Source organism: Gossypium raimondii, chromosome 8 (assembly GCF_025698545.1).
Source record: "Gossypium raimondii isolate GPD5lz chromosome 8, ASM2569854v1, whole genome shotgun sequence".
Classification (NCBI taxonomy): domain Eukaryota; kingdom Viridiplantae; phylum Streptophyta; class Magnoliopsida; order Malvales; family Malvaceae; genus Gossypium; species Gossypium raimondii.
Window position 1 is genome coordinate 44,193,186 of NC_068572.1, and position 13,454 is coordinate 44,206,639.

Sequence of the window (13,454 nt, forward strand, 5' to 3'; positions counted from 1 at the left end):
CTTTTTCTTTTAGTTTCAAAACCCTTCCTCCTGCTAGGGTTTCAAATCACCTTGGTGCCGATTGATGAGCCACCTCGGTGGTTCGCCGCACCACCACTATGGCCGGTGGCCGATGGCAAGCGACCACGGGAGGTGAGTGTCTCCTTCTTCTCTTTTCTTATTTTTAATTTTTAATGCAAAAGAAGAAAAAAGTAAAATAAAATACACTGAAAATAATAACCAAAAACAAGCGAAACTTAAGCAAAAAGAGTAAAAGAAAAATCATCTAAAAATGGTTCGCTTTTGATATATCTTGTTCATAAACATTTGTTTGGTTGAGATGGATCCTTAAGAAATAAGGTAAAGAATAGACAAATAAAAGAAAGAAAAAAATGGAGAAAAAGCAGTTCAAAACTTTGAATTAACCTTTCAATATTTCTCTGCTTCTTTTTGTTTTCCTAGTGTTCGTAAAAACGAAGAAGAAGAAGTACAAGCAGTGCTTGGGGCTTTTATAACCCGAATTACAAGTCTCTCTATTTCTAATTTTTTTTGTCTTTTTGCCATTTCTGTTACTATTGCTTGTTCTGTTCATTTTTGCGGATGTCGGTAGTGCGATAGTAGCGTCAATGACGCTGAAGGCATCTGGCGACCACGTGTGGTGCCGGATCAAGAGAGGCGCATGCGGTGCCCTAGGGCTTCCTCTTTTCTGAAAAACTTTTGTTTGTGGGCTAGGGTTTTTTAATTTTCTTTTGGGCCTATTGGGTTTAGGCTTGTAGTTCTGATTGGACTGTAATTTTTTACTTATTTTTGAGTTGGTTGGTTTTGCTAGTGGGCCGGGCAGAAAATGGGTCTTACAATGTCGTCTATCAAGTCCAATTGAGGAGATGTTTTGTCTTGGGCATGGGAGCATATAACTCCCAGAAGATAGAAATATAGATGTGGCTGATTGGACTGACAGTAAATCGAACTAGACCCAAGCAAAATAGATCCTGAATCCGTTTATGGATTTATTCACTTGTGACATTCGTAGTGTGACATACCTTAATCCTAAGTGGATGATGAACTATGTATGCGTGATTCGTATACTTTGATGTAAGTAAAAGTCTGAGTTCAAATAGATAAGGAACTGAAAGCTGGTGCATTGTATACACGACTTCTGCAGTAAGTAACATCATTCACAATAGTGGAATTCATAGCCCAAGACATGGGTAAATGATATCCTCTTATTGGCATTACATGATAGATGAAAAGTAAACATGGCCATGGGTCATTCATCTTTGTGATGAATGACTTAATTACTATTTGATAGTAGTTAACTTTTGATGAAAGAATAAGGATATCCTATGAGGGTAACACACTCATGGCAATGTTATTGGACGAGCACTGATCGATTTGCTTTCGTAATAATATGTCATTAAGGAGTGCTAAGTCATGATACTATAGTTGAATGACTTTGTGACAAAATGAGTTTATAATTAATAGGTGAAAAGCTGAAAATTAATTATAAATCATTAAGCCCTAATCATATATGTCCAATCTGTTATGATAAATTGAATGCTACATCAAATGAACAAAATAGATAGAAATGATAAATTTAGAGAAATAGGTTACATTCGAAATGAATGTGGTTTCTCATTAAGCATGGAAATAACTTGAGAATTAATTTATGGTTTTTGACTTATTAATTAATTAATTGAAATTTGAAAATAGAATTTAATTAATTGGTCATTGTGAATCCGTTGAATGTAGAAATTAAATATATTTTCTCATAGATTCTTTTACGATAAAGTTGCCATGATTTTAACGGAATTAGAATTTGGTTGAGAAAATTATTTGATGGGAAAATTAATTAATTTAAATTAATTTAATAAATAATGTACATTTTGAGAAAATAGAAAAAAACATGTATTGGGTTAGATTAAATTATAAAGTGTTGGGTAAAAGGTCCGAGAAGCACAATAATTGGGCTCAGTACAAGAGAGGCTCGAATCCCCATCATAATATATATGAAGGGAGCCCTCTCTCTTAGTTCAACTAGACGATTGTTTTTTCTATTAAATAGGCAGTAAATGCATTCTACCCAGAAATAGTGAGAATTTATTTGTAAGTATAAATTCTATTTTCCGGAATAACAATTCTACATGTTTCTTTTAAAGAGTGAATTTTGCTTTCCTACTAAAAGTAAAGTAAATAATATATGGTTCTGTATTTGATTCAAATTTGTTCGAGCCCACACTCGAAGAAATTCATCGTATGAGAATAGCGGAGAAGGTCGTTCGATTGAAAGCCGGGAGCAACAAGGATCTGTTTAGCCAAAAACACAGGTGCGATTTCAAGAAAAGTTTATTGTTATAAATATCACAAACTGACTCAGTTTTCAAAATTTTAATTTTCCCTTGCTAAGAAAATTGTTTTCGAACTGGATTTTTTCCAATAGGGGTGCAATCAGCAACACCCTTACTGAGCAGACGAGCCTTACATGGAATAAACTATTTCATACATAGTCAGGTGAAATCCTTCACCTTAGGAGGTAAAGCATTGTTCCAAAGTCGTTGCCGAAGGCCAGCAAAAGATAATCCCTCACCCCTAACAAAAGACACATAGGCCAAACGATAACTGAATTTATAGCATAATGCCCATTGGGAGAGAAATGCCACACCTTTTGATAAAAAAAAATGACCATGCACAATCAAGACTTGAAGAACCCTTGAAACATCACCGGCACCAACAACCCTTCAAGCAACACATTATCCTAACCATAACCATTAACAATGAGCTATTGGTTCACTGTTATATTCTTCATTCCTTCTAACGCATCAGATCGAATATAAAAATCATTGTCATCACAAAGTCATAGATCAGAAAAAAAAAAACCTTTATTCTTGCCCCATCACTAACCCTCTAATGTGTACCCCCCTTTACAAGCAATTGTTTCCCACCAATGATACTCCGCCAAACATAAGAACGATTAAAACCTTCCGTTGCTTCAAGAAACTCACACTTTGAGTAGTATTTAGCTTTGAAAACCTTCAGCAATAGAGTATTCGGACACGAAAGCAAACACCAGCCTTGCTTTCCTAATATCATAACATTAAAATTTTGTAAGCCACAAAACCCAACACATCAAAATTTTTCGACAAACATAAAGCATTCCATGATGCCTAATGAATTTCTCATCAATCAACACCACTCAAACCCCACCAGAAAGAGCTCATCATCTTATGTAATGTGTCATAAATATTAAAGGACAAAAGAAAAACATTCATGCAAAAAACTAGAAGTGTTTGTGCCACCGTCTTTAACATCACCTCTTGAATAGGCCAAGATAGAAACTTATTCTTCCAACTATAAATACACTTACTTAGTCTTTCCCTAATAAAAGAGAAGACTTGCTTCTTGTTCCTCTCAATTTTTACATCTTGATTTTTGTTAAAAAAATGTTATTTGTATTATATAATAATGTTACATCTATAATAAAAAAATATTTTTCTTTTATTTCTATCAACAAAAAAAATAATTAATTTTCATGAAATACAATATGTTAAATGGGCATGGATGTTAGGTCTTTATATTTTTCTAAAGCAAATTCTTTCAAGAGAAAATGTAACAACCCGATTTTGACTCTAATTGGACAAAGTAGTTTCGGGACCACAAATCTGAGTCAAAAAAATATTTTAATATTATTTTATGTGTTTATTATGTGTGAATTTGCTTGTGTGAAAGTTTAATGAATTAATTTTATTATTTGTGTGCTTAATTTGAGTAAAGGACTTAATCATGTAAAATAAAAATTTGATGGTTAAAATAAGAAAGTGCCTAATTGTTGTTTCTTTATAATTTGGAGGCCTTATGTTGAAATTTATCCAATATTACAAGGTAGTGGACGGCATATTATTTTATTATATGGTTTTTATACATTAAAAATAAAAGTTACAATAATCATATTCTAAAATATATTATAATCAAATAAAAGAAAAACAAAGCCATTATCATATCATCTTCTTCCATTGTCGAAACTAGAGAAAGAATAAAAGATAAAAGCTTGTCTAGGGTTCGGCCATTGTTGAGTTAGATTAAGATTAGTCTTTTGTTCGGTTTTTGATAATTTTTACGTTTTTGTGATCGTTGCGTTGTGTTTTAGCTAGCCCATGCTTTAATTTTAGAATTTGATGGTGATTTTGAGATATGCCATTGATGAATGTTTGAGCTTTTTGTTTGTTAATGATGAAATATGAAAGATAGATGAAAGATTAACATGTTTTGTCTTTGAATTTTTGGTGAAATTGAGTAATTAGGACCAAATTGTAATATTAAAATATTGAGGGACTAAAATGTAAAATAAATGAAATGTGAGGACTTGTATGAGCACTATAAATATTCAGCTCTTGTGTGGTGTGGGCAAATTTTGTGTATTTTGTGTTTTATGCAATAGGGACTAAATTGTAAAAAGTGCAAATGTTAGGGGCAAAATGGTAAATTGCCCATTTATGTGTTTTTGGACTAAATTGAATGTATTTATATTTAAACTAGCTTATTTTGAATATATTTAGATCAAGAACTGAAGAAATCGGAGTTGGATCAAGGAAAAACTAAAGTTATCGATTAATCGTCTGGTTTCGACTTTTCACCGTCCGAGGTAAGTCTATTAGCTGTTTAATGTCATAAAATCAGTATATAGGTATGTATATGTGCTGTATTTTTATGAATTATAATTTAAAATATGTTGGTTGAAATAATTAAAAGTATGAGTGAATTATATGTATTGTTATTACATGTTCGAATCATAGGTAAATACTTATATAGTCATTTGAATTTAGTTAAAGTATGAAGGTTTATAAGGATATACAATTATAAAAGTTATCGAATTTAGTTGGAGTATAAAAGTTTTATATTTTTATATGTACAAGTTTCAATTTATACATGTATATACAAGTATAAAGTATTGGTTTAATAAAAGGTATATATATATGTGTGTGTGTACTTAAGATTGGAAATAAACATAGGTTTATATTGGTACAAAACTTTGTATTGGATCTATAATATGCAAATATACATGTATATGTTCTTGTATTGAATTTAGGTATGCCATTTATACAAGTTTATATGAGGTTAGATTATGCAAATATGCATGTATATGTTCAGAATGAGTTTAAGTATGAAATTTATATATGTATAAGGGAGGTTCGATTATGTATGTATATTCATGTAAAAGTTCTTGAATGGAATTGAAGATATGAAATTATTAGCTTGGAATATCATAAGGTGTTGAATGTATGATATTAAGTAGTAGGCTTTAATGTATTAAGTTATATATATATGTTTGGATGTATAATTAAGTTATTGAGCTGGATTTGATGTCTGAACTTTATATACCTATGTGGTTTAAAGATATAGTTTATAAATTATTAAGTTGAATTTTTATGTGGATAATATATACAAATATGAGATACAACTTCTGTGAATTGAGATTTTAGGCTCAGTGCCTGTCAGGTTTATTGCCGGTGAAACGTGTCAGACTTTAAGTCTAGCAGGCTTGACGCCGGTGAAACATTTCAGACTTTATGTCTAGCAGGCTAAGTGCCAGTGTATTGAATCAGGCTTTAAGCCTAGTAGGTTTTGTGCCGGTAAATCTGTTCATATTATGTGTTTACATGTATTGGATATGAATATGATTTAGTCATATGGATTTAAAGAATATGTATATACATTTGGTCATTGTGTTTGATGAGCATATAAACATTCGTTTATATGTATTTGATGAGTATGTATTTATATATATATATATTCAATTTTATGAAATTGTTAAGTATATTCGCATTCGGATAGATGTATGTGAGAAATTTATATATGCATTTTGTAAGTATAAATGTATTCGGTTATATTCGTTTGATGTGTATATATATATTCGGTTATAAAATTTGTTAAGTATATATATATGCGTTCGGTTATACACATATGAAGTATATATGCATTCGGTTTTAGGTATTTGATAATGATGTATGCATTTGTTTATATTTAAATGGTATATAAAAGTATTCGATTGTAAGTTTTTGATGAGTATTTAAATATACAATTGGTGGTATGCATATTGTATATACATATTTATATATTCATTGGTAAGCATTCTACAAGTACATATATTTGATTATAAATAAGATGATTATGAGTAGCAAATATTCAAATAGTAACATATGTGGTATTTGCGATTTCAATAAGTTTAATTATGAATTTATATGATTCTTCTTTTTATACATATTTTAGTTATGCTATAGACTTACTAAGCTATGTAAGCTTACTATGTTTGTTTACGTCTATCTGTTTTATAGATCAAAAATCAAGCTTCAAGCTCAGGGATCGTCAGCAAGTTCGTCACCCTACCTGTTGTCTCGGTATTTAAATTCTAACTATTGCATGTACAGACTAGATAAATTTTTTGAAGGTCGTACTTTGTTATATTGTATATGAATATAATAGCCATACTAAAATGATTTATTTCCTTATGGATTTGCTAGTTTGTAATGTTTTTATTAGTTGGATTATAATGTATTTGTTTATTAAAAATGGTTAGAAGAGAAGTTTAACATTTTACATATTTAATATTAGACTAAGTTTATTATTAAATAATATATACAATGTATATGTATTGATTTTGAGATGGTTGTGTTTTGTTCAGTAATGCCTCGTAACCCTAATTCGGCAACGGAAACGGGTTAGGGGTGTTACAAAAAAATTGTACAATCTCAGTTCCACATCTAAGATGCATATGTTTTCTTAAACTTGCAAATTAAAACCAATCACCTTGACACATATTCTGTTGATTTTAATTTTTTTAAATATAATTACAATTATGTTATTTGATAAGAATAAAATAAAAGGCTAGAACTTCTTCATATTTCCTTATCTAATAAATCTATAGGTTTCCCTTGATGGAGAGTTCAAAGCAATAACATCTAATCTAGTTTACCACAAATTCATTAATATACACGCATAGACATAATTTTCAGGTTAAATTTATTAGTTAGTTGATATATTTTAATTTACTCATTTTTAAACTTTTTAGATTTAGAAAATTTGATCTATGATTTAATTTCCTCGGATTGATTTAACTATGATGTTAATATTTTGGACATAGCTCATTTGAGTACTTATTTTGGTTAAACTAGAAGATGCCATATTGTTTACAGTTAATGACTCTGGTGTATGTCAAAATTTGGTAGTTCACAAACTTCTTTTTCTTGAACTAATCTCATATACGTTTTGCCATTTGCAGGGAAATCAAGTGTAGATAATGAAATTTTTAGACCAATTACAAAGTGCAATATGTCAAATTGGAATTACTGTGGGCCAAGTTGAAATTACCATGAAGGAAAATGATGATATCATATACTATCATAACTCTTTTTTAAATTAATTTAAATTAATTAAGAAATAAACATATAATAAAAATTTATATTATCACTAATTAAAATAAAATAATTAAGTAATATTATTAAATGATTATTTTATCTCTAATTAATTCAATTAATAAGAGATAAATCCTAAATAAAAGAGTTTAATTGACAACAACCCACTTTTACTTGATTGACTGACACTGTAAAAGGGGGTCACCTCCAAGACATTGTATACATTCACAAGTTTAAGAAATCCAAAAATTCTTTGAAGAAATTGAAGAACTTGAAGAACTTGAAGAACTTGAAGAAATTTTGATGAACACCATATCAGTTTGAAGAAAAGCCGCCTTTCAATCCAGTTCAACTAAAGAAAAGAGATAAATCATGTTTTCAAGATCAAGTCTTGATGACCCTAAAGCAAATATCATTTATTCAAGATCAAGCCTCGATGACCCATAAATCCAACTCAAATAAAATTCTCAAGCAAGCATCTTTCCAAACATGTTTCAAGAGCAAGTCATTATGACACTTAAAGCAAACCTCATCCTTCTGAGATCAAGTCTAGATGACCCTTGAATCGAAGCTTAACCAAAGGAGTTTTCTTTGTAAAGAAATTCAAATATTGTACTTGTAATGACCCGATTTCTAGTGGTGTCAAAAAATACAGTTGTAGAACCCCATTTTCGTAAACAGAGTCCATAAATAGTATTTAGGGATATTTACGGAGCTACTATATTAATGAATTGAAATTTGGATAAGTAATTTAGTCAAAAATATGGTTAATTAATGCCTAGGGACTAAATTGTAAAAGTTTAATCATTATAGATTTTTAATTAGGAAAAATCTTGGAGACTTAAATACCAATTATTCCAAGGACTAAAATGGCTAATAGACCAATTCTAAATGGATGATAGTGAGGTGTGATGTTAAATGTCATTTGCTTAAGTTGATTAAAGATTAATGTTTAGCTAATCATGATTAAGTTAATTAATTAATATATAACGGAAATTTAGTGGGAAAAGATGAAAAAAATCATCATCCCCACAAAAATCATCATCCACCTTAGAAGCCATTGAAGGAAGCTTAAAAACCTAGTTTGAGCATTCGATAAACTTTACAAGTAAGTCTCTAGCCATTTTTCTTTGATTTTTATAGATTTTCGATCATAAGAGCTTGACTAAGCTAACCTATGGATCAATTGGTGAAATTTTGGAAAGTTGTAATTTTTGAGAATTAGATGAATTAGGTGTGACATTGATAGAAATTAAGCTTAGATTATGAAAATGACTAAATTGTAAAGCTTAACAAACAAACTTGATTGTTAGCTTGTTTACATTAGGGACCAAATTAAATAAAATACAAAAATGTTATGAAATTTTGGTAGGAATAGAAAGTATGAGGTCCCTAATGAGTAAATGTGAAATTGGATTTTAATTCGAAGCTTTAGATCGAAAGTTATGTTTGTCTCGATTTTAGGGACTAAATTGAATAAAATAAAAATATGCATTAATTGATTTTTGATTGTGAATTATATGGAAATTGATAGTATTATATATTTTGTGACTATTCATGGCTAATGTCGACGCAAAACCTTCAAGAGGAAAAGGGAAAGCGAAAGTTGTCGACGAGTGACGCGAGACCACAATTTGTACTTTTATGATTCGAGATAGAAATATCTATTTGCATATACATGTTTTTTGAATGAATGATCATTGAAATGAGTATATGAAAATAGTATGAATTGCTTTAATTGAATTTAATATGTAATATCGAAATAAGGGACTAAATTAAATAAAATAGGAAATGATATGGATTGCTTAAATTATGATATATGTAATATGGAAATGGAAATGAAATATGTCATTTGATATGAAATATAGGAGTTGATGATGAAATTGGCTTATGATTATGAATATGAATGGGAACTGGCATATGTATCATATTGTATAATGTATTTGAACATTGGTACCCTATTAACTAGTCGGGCTGAGTTAGATATACTTGTCATGCCATAGGATTAGATTGTGTACGGGGTTATGCACGTATGCGCCAAAATAGACCTTGTGTGCTAGTAAGAACTTAGTGTGCCAGTATGCGCTTCGTGCGTCAGGATGCACTTCGTGTGCCAATATGCGTTTTGTGCACCAGTGATGCGCTTCGAGCGCCAGTATGCACATTACGTGCTAGTTTACCCTAATTTGGTTTATTCGATAATGCACCTCGGTGCCAGTTTGGTGTGTTGGTTGGGTGATCCGTGTATCTGTCCAAGTGTGAGTCATGTTAATGGGGATTATAATTGGTAAACTTGGTAAATGATATTGTAAATTGAAATTTTTGATGATATGACCTCACTTATGTTCAAATGTGAATTGTGATAGAAAGATCATATAAGTTATTGAAAAAATCATTTGAAAACGAGCCTTAGGGGCCAAAATGATTGTAAATGAGTTAATAAAATCTAGAATAAGGATTGAATAATAAGCTACTAAGGTAAAAGGTGTTAAATGAATATGATAAGGAATGACATGTTGATGTTGGGAAATATGCCCATATTGTAGTAAACATGTAACTGTTTTCTATTTATTTGAATGATGAATAAATAAATAAAGTTAATTTCAGATTTCACTATTATGTCTTTTGTATTTCTATCTTTTACATTTTGCATTCATAGCGAAATTGTGACAATCAAATATTAGCTCATTAATTGTCTAAGTTCAAACTGAAGATAAGTGGCATTGTAAGAATGTTTACATTGCGAGAAAGACAACTTACTTTAGTAGATAATTTAAATGAGTCTGTAATCCCGTAAACGAATCAAAGTGAGCATTTGATTCAAATACTGAGAAGGATTATTATGTTGTCTACAATTCCAATTGGGGAGATGGCTAGTCTTGGCTACCGGACTAGTTGACTCTACGGGTAGAGACATAGATGTATTCATTGGTAGAATGATATATTGGATAGGACCCAAGATTAATTAATTCTAAATCCGGCTTTGAATTAATTCACTTGTGACATTCATAGTGTGATTTACCTAAATCCTGAGTTAGCCACTGACCATGTGTATGCAACTCATGTGCTTTGATATAAATGGAGACTTATGCTTTAAAGATGATCAAGCCTATAGCTGATATGTTGGGTAAAAGACTTTTGTATGACATGGTTTTACTAGCAATAGTGGAATTCATAGCTCAATTAAAGAGTTAATGATATCCTCTCATTGGCATTGTGTGGGTTGATAAATATGGAATGTGGCCATGGGTTGCTTGTTCTCGAACGAGCAATTTATCACAATCACTTGTTCACAGTGATCATATTAATCATTAAGAAGACACAATGGTGAGAATAAGATAAAATATGATTGTATTGAGTGAAAGAATTTAACTCAAAGGAATTAAGGATATCTTATGAGGGTAACACACATGACGTATTGGACAAAATAGTTGAATGGATTGCTTTCAAAAAGAGTATACAATAAGGAGTTTTCATTCATGACACTTCTTGTGGACTGGCTCTATGATTAAGTAATTGCGAATTATCGGAACGATGCTTCTGGACATAATTACAATTACTAGAGTCTAATTGTATATGTTTGATTGGTCCCTCCGGTAGCTCAACAAAAGCTTGACTAGATTGTATTTGAATCAGAAGAAAATTCTACGAATTTGGAAGTAATTTAATTGAGTCGATTTATTCGATGTGGAATTAAATTAGATGGTGGAGAGAATTGTTCAACTAGAGAATTTGATTAAAGAATTTTCTTAAAAAATTAATTTGAAAAATCTAAATGATTTTTGGAAAAATTAATATTAATCAAGTAATTTTTTTTTTGAAAGAAATAGTTGGCATGCATTAAGAAATTAAAAACAAAAAAATGCATAATAAGAAACAAACATTTCACGCTTTTAAAGAAAACCATAATTTCCTAAATTAACTTCTTAAACCTATTTCCTAAGCAGCAATCTGGCCTTTTATTGACGTTCAGGTTTCCAAACGAAACAACTTCCACCATTCCAATCCCTTGCATGACCGTCCATTGTCCTCATCTATGAGATTCAGACCACCGAAGATACCTCCATTTCTTCCTACTGTCTCCTCTGAACAGGATTTTACCCATATCAAGCCCAGATTCAAGGTACCTCTGTTTCCCTAGCCATTTGTTTAAATCAACAAGGGGTCTATGGTTTCTCTCCATTGCACAACATTCTTTTCTATTACTATTGTCTTGGAGCCAAAAATGACCAGACCTGTTTTGAGTTTGTTCCCCTCCTCCTGTTTCACTGCTGCATTATCTTTGTCTGTCCGTTCTGGATGAAATCCTCCTACACTCATCATCTACCACCATTTCCACTGCTTTCGGGAGTCTACTTTGTAGATAAGTAACTTCTTCGCTTTGTAATCCTTCTTGAGCAAGAACATGTGCTCCTTTGTTTGCCTGCCTTGTTGCATGCTTAAATAGACACGCCTTAAAGCCAGAACTTAAATTTTTTGCACTAGATGTATATGCCCTAATTTCAGAATTATCTTCATTCGTTGATTGTAATTTTTTAATTACTGTTAATGAGTCTCCCTCAATCATGACCCTTTCAAGTCCTAGATCTATCCCGAATTCAGTTTCTTGGACACAAGAAAGTGCCTCTGCAGCGAAAGCTGTTGGTATTTTTGTATTGATAAATACTTTAAAATGTAGAACTTGACCCTTTGAATCTCTAACCAAAATCCCTGAGCATGATTTTTTGTTTTGTTGATTAAAAGTAGCATCAAAATTAATTTCACCTCCACTGTTTCTGGTGGCCTCCATTGTTCGCCTACCACCCTTCGACCGCGTAGCCTTTGATTTAACCCATCTAATTCATGTATAAATCTCAATATAAAATGCATTGTATCATCTCCCATCTGTTGCATCCTGTCATGCACATATTTATTTCCAGCTGTCCATATTGCCCAAAGTGCGCATGCAATTCTTCTACATTTATAAATTGAATTCTTGTTATATAGATGTAATTTTCAGTCTTTAAATTGTACCTGATGCTGCTCTTGTGGCCATCTTATATCTAATTTTTCCCATATTTCTACTACAGATGGGCAATCCCAGAAAGCATGTTCAGTACTTTCAATCTCCCCTATACATTTGGGGCAACTTGCAGATCTTACCAGTCTTCTTTGAAATAGATTAAGTTGAGTAGGGAGATAATTGTTAAAAAATCACCAATTCATAATCTTGATTTTTGAGGGTAGCTCCAGCCTCTATAGTTTTTTTGTAAATAGGGCTATAATCTTGTAATAAATTTTTATATCCATTGTGCACTGAGAATTCCCCAGAAACTTTGCCACACCACACTAATTTATCCATCTTTGGGACACATAGAAGAGGAATACACAAAATTCTATATGCTTCTTCCGCACTAAAGGTATCCTTTATTTGATCTTCTTTCCAGCAGTTTGAGCTTTGAACAATTAAATTAGACACCTAACTTACTAATTGATTATTCTCTTATATTTGTACATTTAAATCCTCAGGTCCTAGAATCCAAGCATCCTTCCATATTGAAAATTGGCTTCCGATCCCACTACCCAACATAATCCTTTCTCAAGAAGACCTCTTGCCACCCAAACACTTTTCCAAGTATATGAAGGTATATTTCCCAACCGAGCATTAACAAAATCTGAATTGGGATAATATTTTGCTTTTGAAGAATGAGCCAATAAGGAATCCAAATAACATATTAAACGCCATCCTTGTTTCGCTAATAATGTTACATTAAATTTTGACAAAGACCTAAATCCCAATCCCCCGTTTCCCTTTTAATTCACCCAATTTCTTCCATCCACACCAATGTATTCCATGTTTTTGCCACCAAAATCTATTTATAATGTTTTCCATTTCAACACAAAGTGAATTTGGTAATAAGAAACACGCCATAGAATAAGTAGGGATCGCTTGTAAAACTGATTTTATAAATACTTCCTTCCCCCCTTGTGAAAGATGCTTTGTACTCCCAACTATTTATTCTACTAGTAAGTCGATCTTTCAACACTTGAAAAGCCCTTTTTTTTTTTGTCCTACCATATTAGGTAAGTCTA

The 13,454-nt window shown here is 31.3% G+C and overlaps 1 long non-coding RNA gene across 1 annotated transcript; it reads left to right on the forward strand.

The window, feature by feature from the left end:
* Positions 1-11,368: 11,368 nt before the first annotated feature.
* Positions 11,369-13,182, forward strand: LOC105791565 (uncharacterized). The gene is made up of 3 exons (XR_008198925.1): positions 11,369-11,505; positions 12,452-12,781; positions 12,891-13,182. It is a non-coding gene; the product is annotated as an uncharacterized LOC105791565 (long non-coding RNA).
* Positions 13,183-13,454: the final 272 nt, after the last annotated feature.